The following is a 20507-nucleotide window of genomic DNA, read 5'->3' on the forward strand; positions in this document are numbered from 1 at the left end:
AACTAAAGAAATGTTCTACATCCTTAGTCATCAGGGAAGTTCAAATTGAAACAACCCTGAGATTCCACCTCACACCAGTCAGAATGGCTAAGATCAAAAACTCAGGTGACAACAGATGCTGGTGAGGATGTGGAGAAATAGGAGCACTCTGCCATTGTTGGTAGGATTGAAAGCTGTTACAACCACTCTGGAAATCAGTCTGGAGGTTCCTTTCAAAATTGGACATTCCACTACCTGAGGACCCAGCTCTACCTCTCCTGGGCATACACCCAAATGATGATCTAACATACAAGGACACATGCTCCACTATGTTCATAGCAGCCTTATTTATAATTTCCAGAAGCTGTAAAGAACCCAGATGCCCTTTAGCAGAGGAATGGATACAGAAAATGTGGTACATCTATACAATGGAATACTACTAAGCTATCAAAAAAAATGACTTCGTGAAATTCGTAGGCAAATGGATGGAACTAGAAAATATCATCTTGAGTGAGATAACTCAATCACAGAAAAACACACATCGGATGGACTCACTATAAGTGGATATTAGCCCAAAAGCTCAAATTACCCAAGATAAAATCCATAGACCACGGGAAGCTCAAGAAGAAGGACAACCAAAGTATGGATGCTCAGTCCTTCTTTTTTTTTTCTTTTCTTTTTTTTTGGGGGGGTAGGGGGCTGGGGACCGAACCCAGGACCTTGTGCTTCCTAGGTAAGCGCTCTACCACTGAGCCAAATCCCCAACCCCTCAGTCCTTCTTAAAAGGGGGAACAACAGACACGCCTGGGAAGCCAGAAGAGACTACACTCTGCCCATATTTCTGACTCCAGAGGAAAACACCAAACGCCATCTGGGACCCTGGTGCACGGGGGGTGGGTGGGTGGGGGAGGGCTCCCGAAAAAGGCTGCGCAGGTCCTCCTGGTTGCTGCCCTCACGGGGAGCTCAAAAACAACACCCACAAGCAAACTTGAGCCATGGGACTGCAGGTAAGACCAACTTTTCTGCTGCAAGCAACCTGACTAGTGGTCTCAGGACACACAGAGGCAAAATTCCTCTGGGACCAGACACTTCCGGTTTTTAGCTGGATTCCCAACCTCGCTGATTCCCCCCCGCCCCTCAGCTCACTGCTCCCAAACCCCTTGGGAGAGAGAGATCATCACTCGGACAGGTGGGCACTCCTGAGACTGCAGAGCAGAAGAGACCATCAATACAGCCCACCCCTGCCCTCATCCCTGGCCCAAGAGGAAACTGTATACGGCCTCTGGGAACCAGAAGATAGGGGCACTGGAACTGCATGTCCTCTGTGCCCCAGACACCACTGGAACCTGAAGGGACCAGATCAACAGTTCTCTGCACCCAAATCCCGTGGGAGGGTAAGATAAACCTTCAGAGGGGCAGACAGGCCTGGGAAGCCAGAAGAGACTACACTCTGCCCACATATCAGACTCCAGAGGAAAACACCTAATGCCACCTGGGACCCTGGTGCACGGGGTCTCCCAGAAAAGGCGGTGTAGGTCCTCCTGGTCGCTGCCCTCATGGAGAGCACATAAGCAACACCCCACGAGCAAACTTGAGCTTCGTGACCACAGGTAAGACCAACTTTTCTGCTCCAAGCGACCTGACTGGTGAACTCAGGACACAGGTCCACAGGAACAGTGGAAGACCTGTAGACAGGAAAAACTACATGCCCGAAAGCAGAACACTCTGTCCCCATAACTGGCTGAAAGAAAACAGGAAAACAGGTCTACAGCACTCCTGACACACAGGCCTATAGGACAGTCTAGCCACTGTCAGAAATAGCAGAACAAAGGAACACCAGAGAAAGCAAACGAGAGGCAAACACAGGAACCCAAGCAACACAAACCAAGAATACATAGCATCATCGGAGCCCAATTCTCCCACCAAAGCAGATACTGAATATCCAAACACACCAGAAAAAAAAAGATCTAGATTTAAAATCATATTTGATCATGATGCTGGAGGACTTCAAGAAAGACATGAAGAACTACTTTAGAGAAACGCAGAAAAACATGATTAAACAAGTAGAAGCCTATAGAGAGGAATCACAAAAATCCCTGAAAGAATTCCAGGAAAACACAATCAAACAGTTGAAGGAATTAAAAATGGAAATAGAAGCAATGAAGAAAGAACACAGGGAAACAACCCTGGATACAGAAAACCAAATGAAGAGATAAGGAGCCGTAGATACAAACATCAGCAACAGAATACAAGAGATAGAAGATAGAATCTCAGGAGCAGAAGGTTCCATAGAAATCATCGACACAACTGTCAAAGATAATGTAAAACGGAAAAAAGCAACTGGTCTAAAACATCCAGGAAATCCAGGACTCAATGAGAAGATCAAACCTAAGGATAATAGGTATAGAAGAGAATGAAGACTCCCAGCTGAATGTACCAGTAAATATCTTCAACAAAATCATAGAAGAAAACTTCCCAAACCTGAGGAAAGAGATGCCCATAAACATACAAGAAGCCTACATAACTCCAAATAGATTGGACCAGAAAAGAAACTCCTCCTATCACATAATAGTCAAAACACCAAATGCACAAAATAAAGAAAGAATATTAAAAGCAATAAGGGAAAAGATCAAGTAACATATAAAGACAGACCTATCAGAATCACACCAGATTTCTTGCCAGAGACTATGAAAGCCAGAAGATCCTGGACAGATGTCATACAGACACTAAAAGAACACAAATGCCAGCCCAGGTTACTGTACCCTGCAAAACTCTCAATTAACATAGATGAAGAAACCAAGATATTCCATGACAAAACCAAATTTACACAATATCTTTCTACAAATCCAGCGCTACAAAGGATAATAAATGGTAAAGCCCAAAATAAGGAGGCAAGCTATACCCTAGAAAAAGCAAGAAACTAATCGTCTTGGCAACAAAACAAAGAGAATAAAAGAACACAAACATAACCTCACAACCAAATATGAATATAACAGGAAGCAGTAATCACTATTCCTTAATATCGTTCAACATCAATGGCCTCAACTCCCCAATAAAAAGACATAGATTAACAAAATGGATACACAATGAGGACCCTGCATTCTGCTGCCTACAGGAAACACACCTCAGAGACAAAGACAAACACTACCTCAGAGTGAAAGGCTAGAAAACAACTGTCCAAGCAAATAGTCTGAAGAAGCAAGCTGGAGTAGCCATTCTAATATCAAATAAAATCGATTTTCAACTAAAAGTCATCAAAAAAGATAAGAAAGGACACTTCATATTCATCAAAGAAAAATCCACCAAGATGAACTCTCAATCCTAAATATCTATGCTCCAAGTACAAGGGCATGTACATACATAAAAGAAACCTTACTAAAGCTCCAAACACACATTGCACCTCACACAATAATAGTTGGAGATTTCAAAACACCACTCTCATCATGGACAGGTCATGGAAACAGAAATTAAACAGAGACATAGAAAGACTAAGAGAAGTCATGAACCAAATGGACTTAACAGATATTTATAGAACATTCTATCCTAAAGCAAAAGGATATACATTCTTCTCAGCACCTCAGGGTACTTTCTCCAAAACTGACCATATAATTGGTCAAAAAACGGGCCTCAACAGGTACAGAAAGATAGAAATAATCCCATACGTGCTATCGGACCACCACGGGCTAAAGCTGGTCTTCAATAACAATAAGGGAAGAACAACCACATATACATGGAAGTTGAACAATGCTCTACTCAATGATAACCTGGTCAAGGAAGAAATAAAGAAAGAAATTAAAAACTTTTTAGAATTTAAAGAAAATGAAGGTACAACATACCCAAACTTATGGGACACAATGAAAGCTGTGGTAAGAGGAAAACTCATAGCTCTGAGTGCCCGTAGAAAGAAACAGGAGAGAGCATATATCACCAGCTTGACAGCACACCTAAAAGCTCTAGAACAAAAAGAAGCAAATACACCCAGGAGTAGTAGAAGGCAGGAAATAATCAAACTCAGAGCTGAAACCAATAGAGACAAAAAGGACCATAGAAAGAATCAACAGAACCAAAAGTTGGTTCGTTGAGAAAATCAACAAGATAGATAAACCCTTAGCCAGACTAATGAGAGGAAACAGAGAGTGTGTACAAATTAACAAAACCAGAAATGAAAAGGGAGACATAACTTTAGAATCAGAGGAAATTCAAGAAATCATCAGATCCTACTACAAAAGCCTATATTCAACAAAACTTGAAAATCTGCAGGAAATGGATGATTTCCTAGACAGATACCATGTACCAAAGTTAATTCAGGAACAGATAAACCATTTAAACAACCCCATAACTCCTAAAAAAATAGAAGCAGTCATTAAAGGTCTCCCAAACAAAAAGAGCCCAGGTCCAGACAGGTTTAGTGCAGAATTCTATCAGACCTTCATAGAAGACCTCATACCAATATTATCCAAACTATTCCACAAAATTGAAACAGATGGAGCACTACCAAATTCCTTCTATGAAGCCACAATTACTCTTATATCTAAACCACACAAAGACCCAACAAAGAAAGAGGATTTCAGTCCAATTTCCCTTATGAATATCAATGCAAAAATACTCAATAAAATTCTGGAAAACTAAATGCAAGAGCACTTCAAAACAATCATCCACCATGATCAAGTAGGCTTCATCCCAGGCATGCAGGGATGGTTTAATATATGGAAAACCGTCAATGTGATCCATTATATAAACAAACTGAAAGAACAAAACCACATGATCATTTCATTAGATGCTGAGAAAGCATTTGACAAAATTCAACACTGCTTCATGATAAAAGTCCTGGAAAGAATAGGAATTCAATGCCGTACCTAATCATAGTAAAAGCCATATACAGCAAACCAGTCGCTAACATTAAACTAAATGGAGAGAAACTTGAAGCAATCCCACTAAAAGCAGGGACTAGACAAGGCTGCCCACTCTCTCCCTACTTATTCAATATAGTTCTTGAAGTTCTAGCCAGAGCAATCAGACAACAAAAGGAGATCAAGGGGATACAGATTTGAAAAGAAGGAGTCAAAATATCAGTATTTGCAGATGATATGATAGTATATTTAAGTGATCCCCAGAGAAGTACAAAAGCTGATAAACAACTTTAGCAAAGTGGCTGTGTATAAAATTTTCTCAAATAAATCAGTAGCCTTCCTCTACACAAAAGAGAAACAAGCTGAGAAAGAAATTAGGGAAACGACACCCTTCATAATAGTCCCAAATAATATAAAGTACCTCAGTGTGACTTTAACCAAGCAAGTAAATGATCTGTATGATAAGAACTTCAAGCCCCTGAAAAAAGAACTTGAAGAAGACCTCAGAAGATGGAAAGATCTCCCATGCTCATGGATTGGCAGGATTAATATAGTAAAAATGGCCAATTTACCAAAAGCGATCTACAGATTCAGTGCAATCCCCAGCAAAATACCAATCCAATTCTTCAGAGAGTTAGACAGAACAATTTGCAAATTCATCTGGAATAACAAAAATCCCAGGATAGCTAAAACTATCCTCAACAATAAAAGAACTTCAGGGGGAATCACTATCCCTGAACTCAAGCAGTATTACAGCGCAAAAGTGATAAAAACTGCATGGTGTTGGTACAGAGACAGACAGATAGACCAGTGGAATAGAATTGAAGACGCAGAAATGAACCCACACACCTATGGTCACCTGATTTTTGACAAAGGGGCCAAAACCATCCAATGGAAAAAAAGAGTATTTTCAGCAAATGGCGCTGGTTCAACTGGAGTTCAAAATGTAGAAGAATGCAGATCGATCCATGCTTATCACCCTGTACAAAGCTTAAGTCCAAGTGGATCAAGGACCTCCACATCAAACCAGATACACTCAAACTAATAGAAGAAAAAGTGGGGAAGCAACTTGAACACATGGGCACTGGAAAAAATTTCCTGAACAAAACACCAATGGCTTATGCTCTAAGATCAAGAATCGACAAATGGGATCTCATAACACTGTAAAGCTTTTGTAAGTGAAAGGACACTGTGGTTAGGACAAAATGGCAACCAACAGATTGCCAAAGATCTTTACCAATCCTACAACTGATAGAGGGCTTATATCCAAAATATACAAAGAACTCAAGAAGTTAGACCGCACGGAGACAAATAATCCTATTAAATATTGGGGTTCAGTGCTAAACAAAGAATTCACAGCTCAGGAATGCCGAATGGCTGAGAAACACCTAAAGAAATGTTCAACATCTTTAGTCATAAAGGAAATCCAAATCAAAACAAACCTGAGATTTCACCTCACACCAGTGAGAATGGCTAAGATCAAAAACTCAGGTGACAGCAAATGCTGGCAAGGATATGGAGAAAGAGGAACACTCCTCCATTGTTGGTGTGATTGCAGACTGGTACAACCATTCTGGAAATCAGTCTGGAGGTTCCTCAGAAAATTGGACATTGAACTACCTGAGGACCCAGCTATACCTCTCTTGGGCATATACCTAAAAGACGCCCCATATAAAAAAAGACACATGCTCCACTATGTTCATCGCAGCCTTATTTATAATAGCCAGAAGCTGGAAAGAACCCAGATGCCCTTCAACAGAGGAATGGATACAGAAAATGTGGTACATCTACATAATGGAATATTACTCAGCTATCAAAATTAATGTCTTTATGAAATTCATAGGCAAATGGAGGGATCTGGAAAATATCATCCTGTGTGAGGTAACCCAATCATAGAAAAACACACATGGTATGCACTCATTGATAAGTGGCTATCAGCCCAAATGCTTGAATTACCCTAGATGCACTGAACACATGAAACTCAAGAAGGATGACCAAAATACGAATGCTTCACTCCTTCTTTAAAGGGGAACAAGAATACCCTTGGCAGGGAGTAGGGAGGCAAACATTGAAACAGAGGCAAAAGGAACACCCATTCAGAGCCTGCCCCACATATGGCCCGTACATATACAGCCACCCAATTAGACAAGATGGATGAAGCAAAGAAGTGCAGGCCGACAGGAGCCAGATGTAGATCTCTCCTGAGAGACACAGCCAGAATACAGCAAATACAGAGGCGAATTCCAGCAGCAAACCACTGAACTGAGAACAGGACCCTTGTTGAAAGAATCAGAGAAAGGACTTGAAGAGCTTGAAGGGGCTGGAGACCCCATATGAACAACAATGCCAAGCAACCAGAGCTTCCAGTGACTAAGCCACTATCTAAAGTCTATACATGGACTGACCCTGGACTCTGACCTCATAGGTAGCAATGAATATCCTATTAAGATCACCAGTGTAAGAGAAAGCCCTTGGTCCTGCTAAGACTGAACCCCCAGTGAACATGATTGTTGGGGGGAGGGTGGTATTGGGGGGAGGATGGGGAGGGGAACACCCATATAGAAGGGAATGGGGAGGGGTTAGGGGGATGTTGGCCGGGAATCCGGGAAAGGGAATAACAATCAAAATGTAAATAAGAAATACTCAAGTTAATAAAGAAAGAAAGGAAAAAAAAAGAAGAAAAATACAAAACATTATTTAAATCATTAATGTATAATAAGTCAGTTATAATTAAGGAAAAGCTGATACATTTGTTTGGATTATAATTAGAAAATTATATAAAAAATATGATGTCAAACTTAAATTTTTGCATTATAAAATAATTAAAATCCTTTCCATTTTTGTAATAAAAAAGGGGGGTGGAACAATAATATTCATAGTAGGGGATACGGAGACAAAATTTGGAGCAGATACGGAAGGAATGGCCATTCAGAGCCTGCTCCAACTTGGTATCCAGTCCATATATGTACAGCCATCAAAACTAGATAAGACTGATGAAGCCAAAGAATGCATGCTGACAGAAGCCTGATGATACAGCTGTCTCCTTAGAGGCTCAGCCAGAGCCTGTCAAATACAGAGGTGAATGCTAGCAGCAAACCACTGAACTGAGGATGTGGTCCCCATTGGAGGAATTAAGGAATTGAAGGAGTTGAAGGGGCTTGCAGCCCCATAAGAACAACAATATGAACCAACCAGAGCTCCCAGGGACTAAACCACTACCCAAAGTCTACACCTGGACTGACCCATGTCTCCAGCTGCATATGTAGCAGAGAATGACCTTGTTGGGCACGGATGGCAGAAGAAGCCCTTTGTCCTGCCAAGGCTGGACCCCCCAGTTCGGGGAAAAATCAGGGCGTGGTTGGGAATGGGGAATACCCTCACAGAAGAAGGGGAGGGCGAAGGGAGGGGGGGCTTATGGCTGGGAAACTAGGAAAGAGAATAACATTTGAATGTAAATAAAAATATCCAATAAAAAAATAATTCTATTGTTATAAAGAATTATGGTGATGCATCCCAATGTCTAAATGTCTACTATTGTGCTATTCATATTTGTGTCACTTTAACAAACCACCTGAGTTTGTTAAGTCAGGGTAAAGCTAATATGCACTTGGTCTCAGTTTTGGAGTTAGCATGAGTTGACCTTCTCACTTTGTTTTGTGCTGAGGCAGCAAATGATGGTAGAGGGCATTAGAGGGTGACGCTTCTTTCCCATAGCAAGGGAGCACAGAAGACACAGAGGAAGAGAGGAGCTAACATGTTTCTACCCCCATCCCCTTTGAACATGTACCCACATCCCACCAAACCACATCTCCTTATAACGGTTTTTCAATCAGTTAATGCTGGTATGGACGTGGGAACAATTTTTTAAAAACTGATGCTTTGATAAATAGGTATCAAAAGTATAGCAATTATGGAGCACAAAGAAGAGATTTTTGTGAAGAGATTTTAAAACCTACACAATATTAGTATTCCTAATTCTTTAGCAAGCTGGATATGAAGCCTAAAAACGTCAGTGTAAGTAACACATTAATGTTTGAGGGATTTCTTTCATTCTGTTCTTATTTGAATGAAGCCTGTGAGGCTTGTTTCATTTTCACCATGAACACTTTTATTACTTTTTCTTTATATTTTTCTATTTTGTAACAGAATAACTTGCATAATATCCAATGATGCTCTGCTAATATCTTTTCTTCCCTAGTGTTGACTTATATGTCTTTAACACAACAGACTTGGGATAGTATACCAGAAGATGTAATTAAAAAGAAAAGTCATGTTTAGTGTAGGGTTCAATATTGGAAAACTAATTAATATGTGTTCTACTATAAATATCCCTAAAAATTTTTATGTTAAAAATTTAATGTCCCAGATTTTAAAAAAAGGCTGTTTTAAGGGATATCATCCTGGTGTTGGGTTTCTAATCAGCAGGATCAGTGTTGCCTGTCAAGACAGATGTGCCCAGCTGTGGTACTGTTGCCGTAAGACTAGCCAGGTTCTCTGCTTGCATTTTACATAAACCTAGTAAAATTCCTAGTGAAAATAGCTTGAGATTCTTCAAAGTTCTAATGGTGCCCCTCTGGTTGTGGGCCATTTTTATTCAGACCAGCATAGATACCCTTTATAAACTGTTTTCTTTGTTAGTGTGTACAGAGCTGCTTTGTCTCTTTCAACTTTGGTTTGAAATCTACTTTCATTAGACATAAGGATCACTAGGACCTCTTGTTTTGTGCTTTCAAGTCCTTGTTATATTTCCTTAACCCTACGTCTCTGTGATAGTGAACCTTGTTTCTTAGAGACAGAGTCAGGTCATTGTTTCTAAACCATTTGTCTAGTCTTCATATTTTAATTGGACACTGAAGATCATTTGCATATTCAGTTCTGACTGAAGGAGATTTGCTGTAATTTTATCAATTACTTTTCTGATTGACTAGATTATTATATAGTTTTTTCTTTCTCCTTTCATCATATTAGGTATTTGCTTGTTTGCAGAATTGGATATGAATTTTCCCCTCTGGATCACATTCACTCAGTTCTTCATCTTATGAAATTAACCTTTCCTGTCCTATAGAGACCCCTCTAGTCCTCCTCAGTGTAATGCAATTAGGATATAATGTAGGATACTCTAAGTACCTCCTGTAGCACTAGCTCGGTGGTCAGGAATTGCTTTACTCTGTTTGTCATGTGAAAATGTCTTTAGCTCTCTGCCTGTCTAAAACAAATCTTACTTTGGGATAACAGTCTTTTTGGCAGTTATTAAATTTTAGTCTTTTAACTACATTGTCCCACACTGTCTTGGGTTTTAGGGGCTCTAATGTTCTTCTTATATGCTTGTCTTTCTGAGTTGTCATTTTACTCTTAGAACAATTAAAGTTCCTTCTCTGTGTTACAGGATTTGCATTATGGCTATCATGTGTCACATCAAGGTTACTCTGAACATATCTGCTTGGGGTTTTAAATGCCTCTTGTGCTTGAATGTTCACTGATTTTCCTGTAATTTTCTGTTACAAGTTAATTGATTATACTTTCTGTGTCTCTAGTCTATTCTTCAGCTTGATCAAGTGTATTCATCAAGCTTTCTGTTGTCTCTTTCATTTGAACCATTAAATCATTTAATTTAAAATTTTTTATTTTTGCCAAATTTCCATTCTTTCTCAATGAATTTCTTATCCATATTGCCAATATTCTGCTCAAGCTCCTCAGCTGACTTTCTACTTACTCTTTGGCTTTTTATTTTTTTTATTAGATATATGTCTTTATTTACATTTCAAATGTTATTCCCTTTGCCAGTTTCCTGTCCATAAGCCCTCATGCCCTCCCTCTCCCCCTTATGGGTGTCCCCACTCTGAAAGTGCCCTGCACTGGGGGTCCAACCTTGGCAGGACCAAGGGCTTCTCCTTCCATTGGTGCCCAACAAGGTTATTCTCTGCTACATATGCAGTTGGAGCCCAGGGTCAGTCCACGTATAGTCTTTGGGTAGTGGTTTAGTCCCTGGAAGCTCTGGTTGGTTGGCATTGTTGTTTTTATGGGATTGCAAGCCCCTTCAGCTCTTTCAATCCTTCCTCTTATTCCCCCAAAGTGGGTCCTGTTCTCAGTTCAGTGGTTTGTTGCTAGCATTCACCTATGTATTGGACATGCTCTGGATGTGTCTCTTAGGAGAGATCTATAGCTGGTCCCTTTCAGCATGCACTTTTTAGCTTCATCAATCTTATCAAGTTTTGGTGGCTGTGTATATATGGGCCATATGTGGGGCAGGCTCTGAATGACCGTTCCTTCAGTCTCTGCTCTAAACTTTGCCTCCATATCCCCTCCTATGAATACTTTTGTTCTGCCTTTTAAGAAGGAGTGGGAGCATCTGCACTTTGGTTGTCCTTCTTGAGCTTCATGTTGTCTATGGATTTTATCTTGGGTAATTTGAGCTTTTGGGCTAATATTCACTTATCATTGAGTGGTTTTTTTAATATTGTATTTATCATCTGAATTTTTGCCCAATATCATGATATTTGCATTTAGTAATTGAGGAGTTGTGGTCTTTTAGGCATACTGCTTTTCTTACACATACATGTTTGGTTTTGATTTTGTGATCTGGGACTCTGTTAGGATGACTGTGTCATCAGGATTTCTTTGGAAGCACTGTTGGTGAGAACAACATTCATGGAGGGCTCAATCTCCAGTATCACTCGGATTACACACTGCTGTAAAAACAATATTTAAAGAAACTAGATGGGAAAGTGTACCTAAAATTAACTATTTTTAACTACTATGCCATAAAGCAAAATTGCAAATGTATGTATTCATCTATGATGAAATGAATGTTCAAAAAAATCTCTAAGCATAAGGGTTTAAAGAAAAATCAAATTAAATAAAGGAAGACAATAAGAGAAATGGTGGAAAAAGCATATAGATTAAAAATAGAATTTGAAAAATCATTAGACAGAGAAGAAATATTAGAGAGGGAAGGAACAAGCAACACAAAATTTCACAATAGAAAGAAAGAAAAAACGAGTAAACAAAATTAGATAAATATAAAGGGACACAAAGTCAAACCATGTGTTGCTTTAACAAAAATAATAGTTTGAATATCCTAAAGGAAAACTCTCATGGAAAGAAACAAAAGAAAAGAAAACGGACACAATGTTTCGAGCCATTTCTTTCCCAGTTATCTAATATAGGAGCCTGCCAGGAAGTGATGCAGTCAGCTAGTGTTGGAGACTTCTTTCGGGCTCTGCTTCCTCGTGAACCAGTACTGAGCCTGTAGAGGCTGGGTGCTCTGTGATGCTGCACTCACTTCCTGTGGTTTTTTAGTCTTTATGAATCACCAAGTGTCTGACCTCTGTATTTTAGAACCTTGGCTAAGCTAGGTCCCCCCACTTCAAACACTGTCCTGTCCGTCTACTTTTAAAGACTACTGTCTAGGCTAAGGTGTCCCCTGGAGAAAGCAGAGCTACACAGAACACTGAAATCTGTTGAATGGGATGTCAGTACTCTGTGTTAAATGCTCTGAGAGACAGAAGAGAAGGTGTGGCATATCCCCCTAGACCAACGCTTCACTGCCAGCTTCACAAAACAAAACAAATCCACAAATTTAGAGATGTACCCTGGATCAAGGTGACCTGGTTGAGCAGTTATTCTGTTTCTCCACTGCTTGAAAAGCTTATGGCTGTTAAAGCCACTTGCTTTTGAGCTTTAAAGGGCATCTATCTCCAGCAAGCCCTTGGTCCATGATTGTTTTGATGAATTGTTTCCAACTTAGGGCTTATGCCTGTTTACCTCCAGGCTTTTTAAGTTGCGATCATACCTTGTTTCCAGGCCTTCACAGTAGCTGAAGGTCAAGATGATATTGCGCTTCAATCTGTCAAAAGTGCCAACCAAGATAGACCTCTCCATTGCTGACCTGATATGCAGTAGTATGTTTGTAATAAATACTGCATGGATGTAAGCTTGTGAGAACTTTGGGTTTGCCCTGTGTTAGGACCAACTGCTTATTCCATTTTAAATCAGGGACACTGGCTTCCCGTGGAAGACTTATGCTGCCTTTCCCCTCTGAAATAGAGCCAGACAGACTGGTTTCTCTTCTGTAATATTGTGCTCTATGTTTTTTTTCAGTGTCCTGTAACCACTTCAGTTCTTTCTTATGCTCTTTCTTTCTTCTTTTACCTTTTCTTACTCCAGATGTCAGAGTTACATCTAAAGCTTGTCTTAATTTTCTCATGTATATGATTAAATTTGGAGACGTAGGTTTTAAAGCTTTGTGTTCCTCCTAAACTCATAGAATAAAAACATAACATCTAAGAAGATGATAATTAGGAAAATAATTATAGGGATAGGTTTATCATATCTTCCAGAATTAGATGGTTCCCAATAATACAGAAATAATGGTGGCAAGAATTTCAGGTTGCTGACACCTTTCTGACCCATGTCAGGAAGCAAAGAGAAATGAAGGCTTGTCCTCAGCTTCCTTTCTCTTCGTAACAAGTCTACAGCCATAGTCTGTGGAATAGTGTGACACCAGGTGAGATGGAACAGTCTTGCTCAATTAACCTGATTTCAAATCTTTCTTCACAGGCGTGCCCTTACGTTCTTTTAGATCCGATCAAGAAACTGAGCATCGCAGATTAGTTGCCTAAAAAGCGAAGCCTAGGTAGTTGATTTTCTTCTTCTACAGTGGGAGAGCACAGTAAAGAGTTTCCTTGAACAATCAGAAAAATGGCACCCTACTGGACTTCAGTATTCCAGGGTCTTCATATTGGAAATCTCAGTTTCCAAAACCATGAGAAATAATTCTTTCATTTTGGAAACTATATCCTCTGAAGTATGTGGTTCTAACATCCTGAGTGTTCAGAATGAGAATACCTGAAAAGAAGTAGAGCCTACAATCACTGGCTGAGTAAAATTTCAAACACTGTAGAAAATTTGTAATGTTCCAGGTCCAGTTACCTAATTCCAATTTCTATCTTTAGCTCCTGAAAGAAACATTTATTGTCTATTTCAGTGGAAGACCTAACATCTTGATAACTAAAAGCCTTTGGAATGTATTAACATAAGAAAATCTTATTCTTCAACAATGGAAAGGCCAAGAGAGCTATCAGATAACATCTGAAACTAATAGTTGAGACACACAACTTGGTGTAGTCTGCCTCTCTGATGTTTCCATAATGTATTTTGAAAATCTCTTGATTTAGAAACTCTTTTTTTTCCATGAAAACCCCATTAGACTGCTCCCACATCAGAACACTCTATTTGGGGAGGTCTAAATCTATATTTCTTGACTACAATCGTAATTATATTATTAGCAAGAAGGGTTACAACAAATATTACATATAATAACTAAAATAAAACTGGATACAACAAATATATTAGAAACGCATTGTAGAGTGTGATTGGTTGGACATTCTGTTTTTATAGTGCAGTAAATACAATTAAGTTTCAGAGAGCTTTTACTGTAGAAATTTAGTTACTGCCTTTAAAGAACCATGCAGTACCACAGAGCAAGGGATGGAGTTGTCTCTGGTCCCTATAAGCAGCTGGCATGGAAGCATCTAGGTTGGTATACTGGTCTCTCTCTCTCTCTCTCTCTCTCTCTCTCTTTCTCTCTCTCTCTCTCTCTCTCTCTCTCTCTTTCTCAGAAATGCTGGCACACATACACACACACACACACACACACACACTTTACACTATTTGAATTTGATGTAGAAGAAAATGATTTTTTTCTCAAAGAAGGACCAAATAAACATCTTATCATTATTGGACAAATTGTACAAAATTATGCGACTACTCAGGAGCTAGTATTAGAACTTATGCTAGACTGGGCCTCTGATCCCATTTACATGATAGAATGGATATCAAATAAAGCATCTCCTGTAGATGAAAGTGTTTGTTAAGAAGTTTCCTTAAGCAGCAAAGAGGAAAGCATGACCCTTAACCCTGTTAATGCCCCCTAGCTTTCCATAACCAATTAGCGAATGTCTATAATCCAGGACTCATATGTTGTAAAGGTTCAGACTCACAACAGCATGGCACACACATTTAAGAAGCCGGTGACAGGAGCTGATCATAGGGCGAGTTTTCAGAGACCGGCTGCTTCAGCTGAAAGTGGATAGTTGTTTCATAGGTAATTAAGAAACCATTTAGCAGAGTTTGGGGACTGCAGTGGAACCATCACCGTAATTCTAAAATGCAAATTTCTTTATATTTTATACATGGGTCAGATGAGTGGGAGTAATCAAGAATTCTCAATCCACATACTTAACGTTACAGTTTTTTTTCTTTGTTTTAATTAACCTTCTTAACAACATGGAACAAGCTCATCTATTTCAGGAATGTCTAAGGTTACTTGGAGAGAGGAACATAACATAGTATGATTCCACCCAACTAATTAGTGGGGAAAAAATCCATAAAAATTGGAAGGAATTGCTGTAATGTATGATGAAACCATTACTCTGTACTCAATATTAACTTGCCAAAAGATACTTTACTGAGGGTTATAAAAAAATAACATATAAATATTAACTCAGAGGGGACAGGTGTTTTAGGAGATGAGGTTACACATGAAAATAACCACAATGCTAAGTACTTAAAGTGGTAAAGTTGATTGGCACTGTGGCCAAAACAAATATGTTTAGTAATACAGACGGTAGATGGAGAATTAATTAAATTCAAGGTGAGGGGAGCAAAACAAATTATTAAGATATTTTGGCAAGATTATGATTAGTAAGATGATACAATTTTGTACCAAGACCGATCTGACCTTATAGAAATTATAACTTCAGTCTCCTAATAGGAAAGAAAATATCAGGTGAAAAGTGAATTAGCAGTCCGTGTCTCCTACTGGCACCTCTACTGTGTCATTAAAAATACGTTCCCTGATACAGTGCAGGGACTCTTTACAACAGTGCTTGGAAAATTTACCGAGTACCTACTATTTAAAAACTGTTATGTATTGACAGATACGTGTCCAACTCTAACTTACATATACAAATGCTCAGTCTTTAAAACCCATTCACTAGTGTACAGAAGGCTTATTTGTGATGTACTGCCTTTGACATATAATCAGCATCTCATCTCTTTCTCAAATAATTATTTAATATCACATGGCTTTTGAGTGTTTGCATAAATATATAACAGTTTTCTATATGGTCCTTTAATGTTCTTTCTAAAAAAAAGATACTTTACCACAAAAACATTGTCTATTTTTTCTACAAGGTCCAGAAGCCTGCCACAGTGGCTAAGATAATGTGTTACAAATGCAGAAGACTGGGATTCATTTTCAGAACCCACATGGTAGATAGCAGCCATCCAGGATTCAAGTCCTAGTAGAGTCATTGTCCTCTTCTCTGGGCATTGGACACATATGGTGCATCAACTATACATAAATACATCTAATAGAGATTTTCAAGAAGTTATTTTTAAAATATAATGTAACTTAGACTTAGGATGTAGCTTGGCATTCGTTTTATCAAGAATGCCTCAAGTTCTAGGTTCCGTCTTCAATACCTTTAAAGCAACAACGACAAAAACAACCAAAAGACAAAAAACGAAAAACAAGCTACCTAAGTATCTTTAACTTAAACATAGCTACGGCAATGGCCAAATGTACAGTTTTGGAATTCTACCTTGGTCTTGAAATTCCATCGCAATAAAGCAGGTCTCCATGCATTTAGAAGACTTAAAGCAATACAAAGGATCATCTTATAAATTTATAGATCAGAAGCACCGTGGATATGTTGGGTTTCACTTTAAGGTCAAAATCTAGCTTTCCTCAGAATTGTATATCTTTCAGCAGGCTCTAGGGATGAGTCTGTGTTTAAGCTGATTTAACAACATTCACTTCCATCTGGTTTTAAGACTGACCTCTTCTTTCTTCCTGTCTGCCATTCATATCTTCCATAAGCTGTCTTCATCTTCCTTCGCATACCCTATTCTTCCATTCTTACGGAGTTCCTGAGAAGTCGCTTCTCCTGTGACTCATGTTAGCTCCATCCCTTTTGTCTGTCACAAATTCCTTAGTTAGCCCAACATATTGATTTTATAGCTTCAGCATTGGATGGGCAATGCACAATGCCCTCCTTATTTCTTTCTGTTTGTTTGGCCACTTTTGATCATCTGCAGAGTATTTTCAGTAGAATCTTTGTTACTGTTGGACGCAAGTGGGTGGTGGGAATCTGTGCATAATTCTTCCTGCCACAGTCATAATAGTTGACCTGACTTCTTTTCTCCATTTTCTTCTCATTCTACATTTGTTCTCTCTCCATTTTCCTCTTCCTCCACTTTTTCTCCTGCATCCTCCTTCCTTTGTGCCTTCCTTCCTTCCTTCCTTTTTTCCTTCCTTCTTTTCTGCTTTGGAACAGACAATTGAACATAAGGCCTTGCATGTGTTACACGTGCATCTACCCCAACATATATGCTCAGCTGGTAAATCTGATTAGTTTTTTAAAGTGTGTGTAAACCTTCATATAAGTACCACTTCTTATTTCATTGCAATGACGTATTTTACAGCTAAAATGCTTCAACATAAGCTGATTATGAATATTTCTCTCTCAATACAGAAATTTTATCTTATCAGGATTTGAAAGTCATAGCTTTGATAAGCAATAAAATCCCACTGAGGCCTATGTACTTACTTATAAAAACAACAATATATTTCCTCAACATTATGAAAATGATATTTAAGAAAATAAGTTACGACTCTTTTTCTCTGATCATTTTACTGTCTTCACTAATGGCACAAGTTAACTTTAAAATTTATCCAGGTTTGAGTGTGTAACGATTTCAGTTTCTAAATCCCATGGTTCTTACTAATTTCATCACTGAATTTCTCTATGTTAAAACTCAAAACGTGGGCTGGTGAGATGGCTCAGTGGTTAAGAGCACTGAATGCTCTTCCAGAGGTCCTGAGTTCAAATCCCAGCAACCACATGGTGGCTCACAACCAACTGTAATGGGATCCGATGCCCCTTCCGGTATGTCTGAGACAACTTTGGTGTACTCATATACATTAAATAAAAAAAAAAGCTCAAAACGTGAATGATTTGCTCAAGATTTGGGCCTTGTATTTATTTACATGCCACAATTTTATTGGCATAAATTATTTATTTTACTTATTTTCTGATCTTACATATCCTGTTGGTATTGCTTAGAATTGACAAATATTGATAATTATTTACTAGCCTTAGCAACACTATCTAGAAATGTTTTAAGATTGATAAAATAATATAGTCTTGGCTTGCCCTCCTTCTTTGGTGCTGATAATGATCAAAGTTATTGAATGTGTTTTATTCAGTTGTCAAGATCACTGAGCCTGACTAAATCTGACAATGATAAGTAACACTGAGACTGACCTTGTCACTAATGATGTAACTTATTAAAGTGATAGATTTACTCTTTCACTGCAGTTACTTAGAAGAAATCCTACTGAGTGTGGCTTATTAGTGCAAAACTTAGGACATGGAAGTAAGACCAAGGAACAAACCAGGAACCATATATATATATTCCTAAATGTAAATTACAACTTAATCAGTCTCTCTCTATATAATGTAACTTGTAGGCATATATTTTCAGGGATAACCATTTGATATTGAAATGAGCATGCTATTTTCTGGGGGAAGTCTATTTCTCTTCTTCTCAACATTTCTTAGTTGCCTATAATTTTGCTTAGAGTCGAGGCCTTCTATACTTTCCTCCTTCTACATTCACATGCGTGTCATTGTTATCCTTGTTTGGGTCTTATTTAGAAGGACACGTTGGTAAGATTTCTTGGGTGTATTATCTCCTACATTTCTTGGTGGCACAATCTCATCAGAGAAACTCCCTGTGCTTCTGACTCTTGCAATTTTTTTATCCCCTCTTCCACAATAATCCCTGAAACTCATGGACCCGAGTGTTATGCAGATGTCTCCACTGGGCCTGGGACCCACAACTCTGCACTTCAATAGATTTGAGTGTGTCTATCCTTGCATGTTGGTCCAGGAATACTCACTAGACCTGTTGAGGGAATGGTGGATGGCAGACACAAGCAAAGGAACTGGGATCATGCTCGTGTGGCACCTGATGGAGAAGCCGCAGCACTTCATAAACTTAGCATCTTTATTTTATACAGTTAAGTGAGAGGCAAGACTGTTATATACAGACGAACAGGTAGGTGAGCTATTACATATGCATAAAAAATAAAGCAAGGTATTATATGCATATGACCAGAGAGGTATGCTTAGATAATCTTAATAGAAGTAGTCTCTGTAGGTAGCAGTCATCAGCTCATAAGTATTCAGGGATTAGAGAACTATGGTGGACATTTTTTTTCATACACTATTAAAATTTGCACTTGGACCCCAGGAAAAGTTGTCTCCATACAGTGATGTTCTGTGATGTGTTCTGTCTGTTAAAAAGAGAAATTTCCTTAATCAAGAGCTATAATTACACTTTTCTGTGAATGTAAGGATGAATATTTAGAAGGTAGTTAGAGATTATGCTGGCTTAATACAGCATTAGTTGTAGGTTCCCTTCCAAGAGCCATGACTTCATTACCACTGGGTAATTGTCTAGGTTTCCTGTACCAGACATAATTTCCATCTTACTGAGAAGAACCTAAGTCTAATTAGAAAGCTGTTGTTACTGGTGAAATATATTACAAGAAGAGTTACTCTACAATACTGATAGCGGTTCAGAGATGCCATACCTGGGTAGGATCACTGGTTGCTTCCTTTGTTTGGATATGTGAATGGCACTTTCCATATCTAGGAGACAACAATGCAAACTGCAATAACCTGTGATATTTTGACCAATAGCCTAAAAGAGTGCTTCTTTTGCCTTGTGTTGAGGACTTTGCTATGTAATCTATGGCTCTTGAGCATTGCATTATCAGCAGGAAGACTTCATTTTACACACACACACACACACACACACACACACACATAGATATGTGTACTCACATGTGTACATGCATACAGACATACACACACATATATATGTACATACACATGTACATGCATATGCATACACACATATACACATACATACATATTCGCGTGTGTGTGCATGCATGAACGCGTGCATGCATGTGTGCGATGTGTCCTTCTGGGTCTGGGTTACTTCATTCAAAATGTTTTGTAGTTCCTCCATTTACCTGCAACTTTGAAGATTTCCCTTTTCTTTATAGCTAAATACACTCCCACACAGTACATGCACTGCATTGTTAGTGGCTATTCATCAACTGAAAGACATTTAAATGGTTTCCATTTCCTAGATATTGTGAATAGAATAGCAATATCATAGCTAAGCATGTATTTGTGGAATAGGAGGTCAAGTCCTTTAAGCTTATGCCAAGGAGTGAGATAGCTGATTCACAGGGTGATTTATTTCTGTGTTTTGTTGTTCTGTTCTGTTCTGTTTTGCTTTGCTTTGCTTTCAAAATACATTGATTTCCAGAGTGGATGGGCCAGTTTGCAATCTCTCACCAGAGTGAATCAGGGTTCCTTTCCCCCAATAGCCTGTCTAGAATTTGCTGTCTGTTATTTTGCTAATCTTTAATTGTGGCGGGATAAGATGAAATCTCAAACGTTGCTTTGTTACTTTATTTTTGGACACAGCTGGGCAAGTGCACATAGGAACGTACGATGATTATCATTGCATGCATAAGGCCAAGACAGTCTCAAGCCCAACCAAAGCTCAAGAGGGAGGAAGGAGGCAGAC

Source organism: Rattus rattus, chromosome 4, assembly GCF_011064425.1.
Source record: "Rattus rattus isolate New Zealand chromosome 4, Rrattus_CSIRO_v1, whole genome shotgun sequence".
NCBI classification, from domain to species: Eukaryota; Metazoa; Chordata; class Mammalia; order Rodentia; family Muridae; genus Rattus; species Rattus rattus.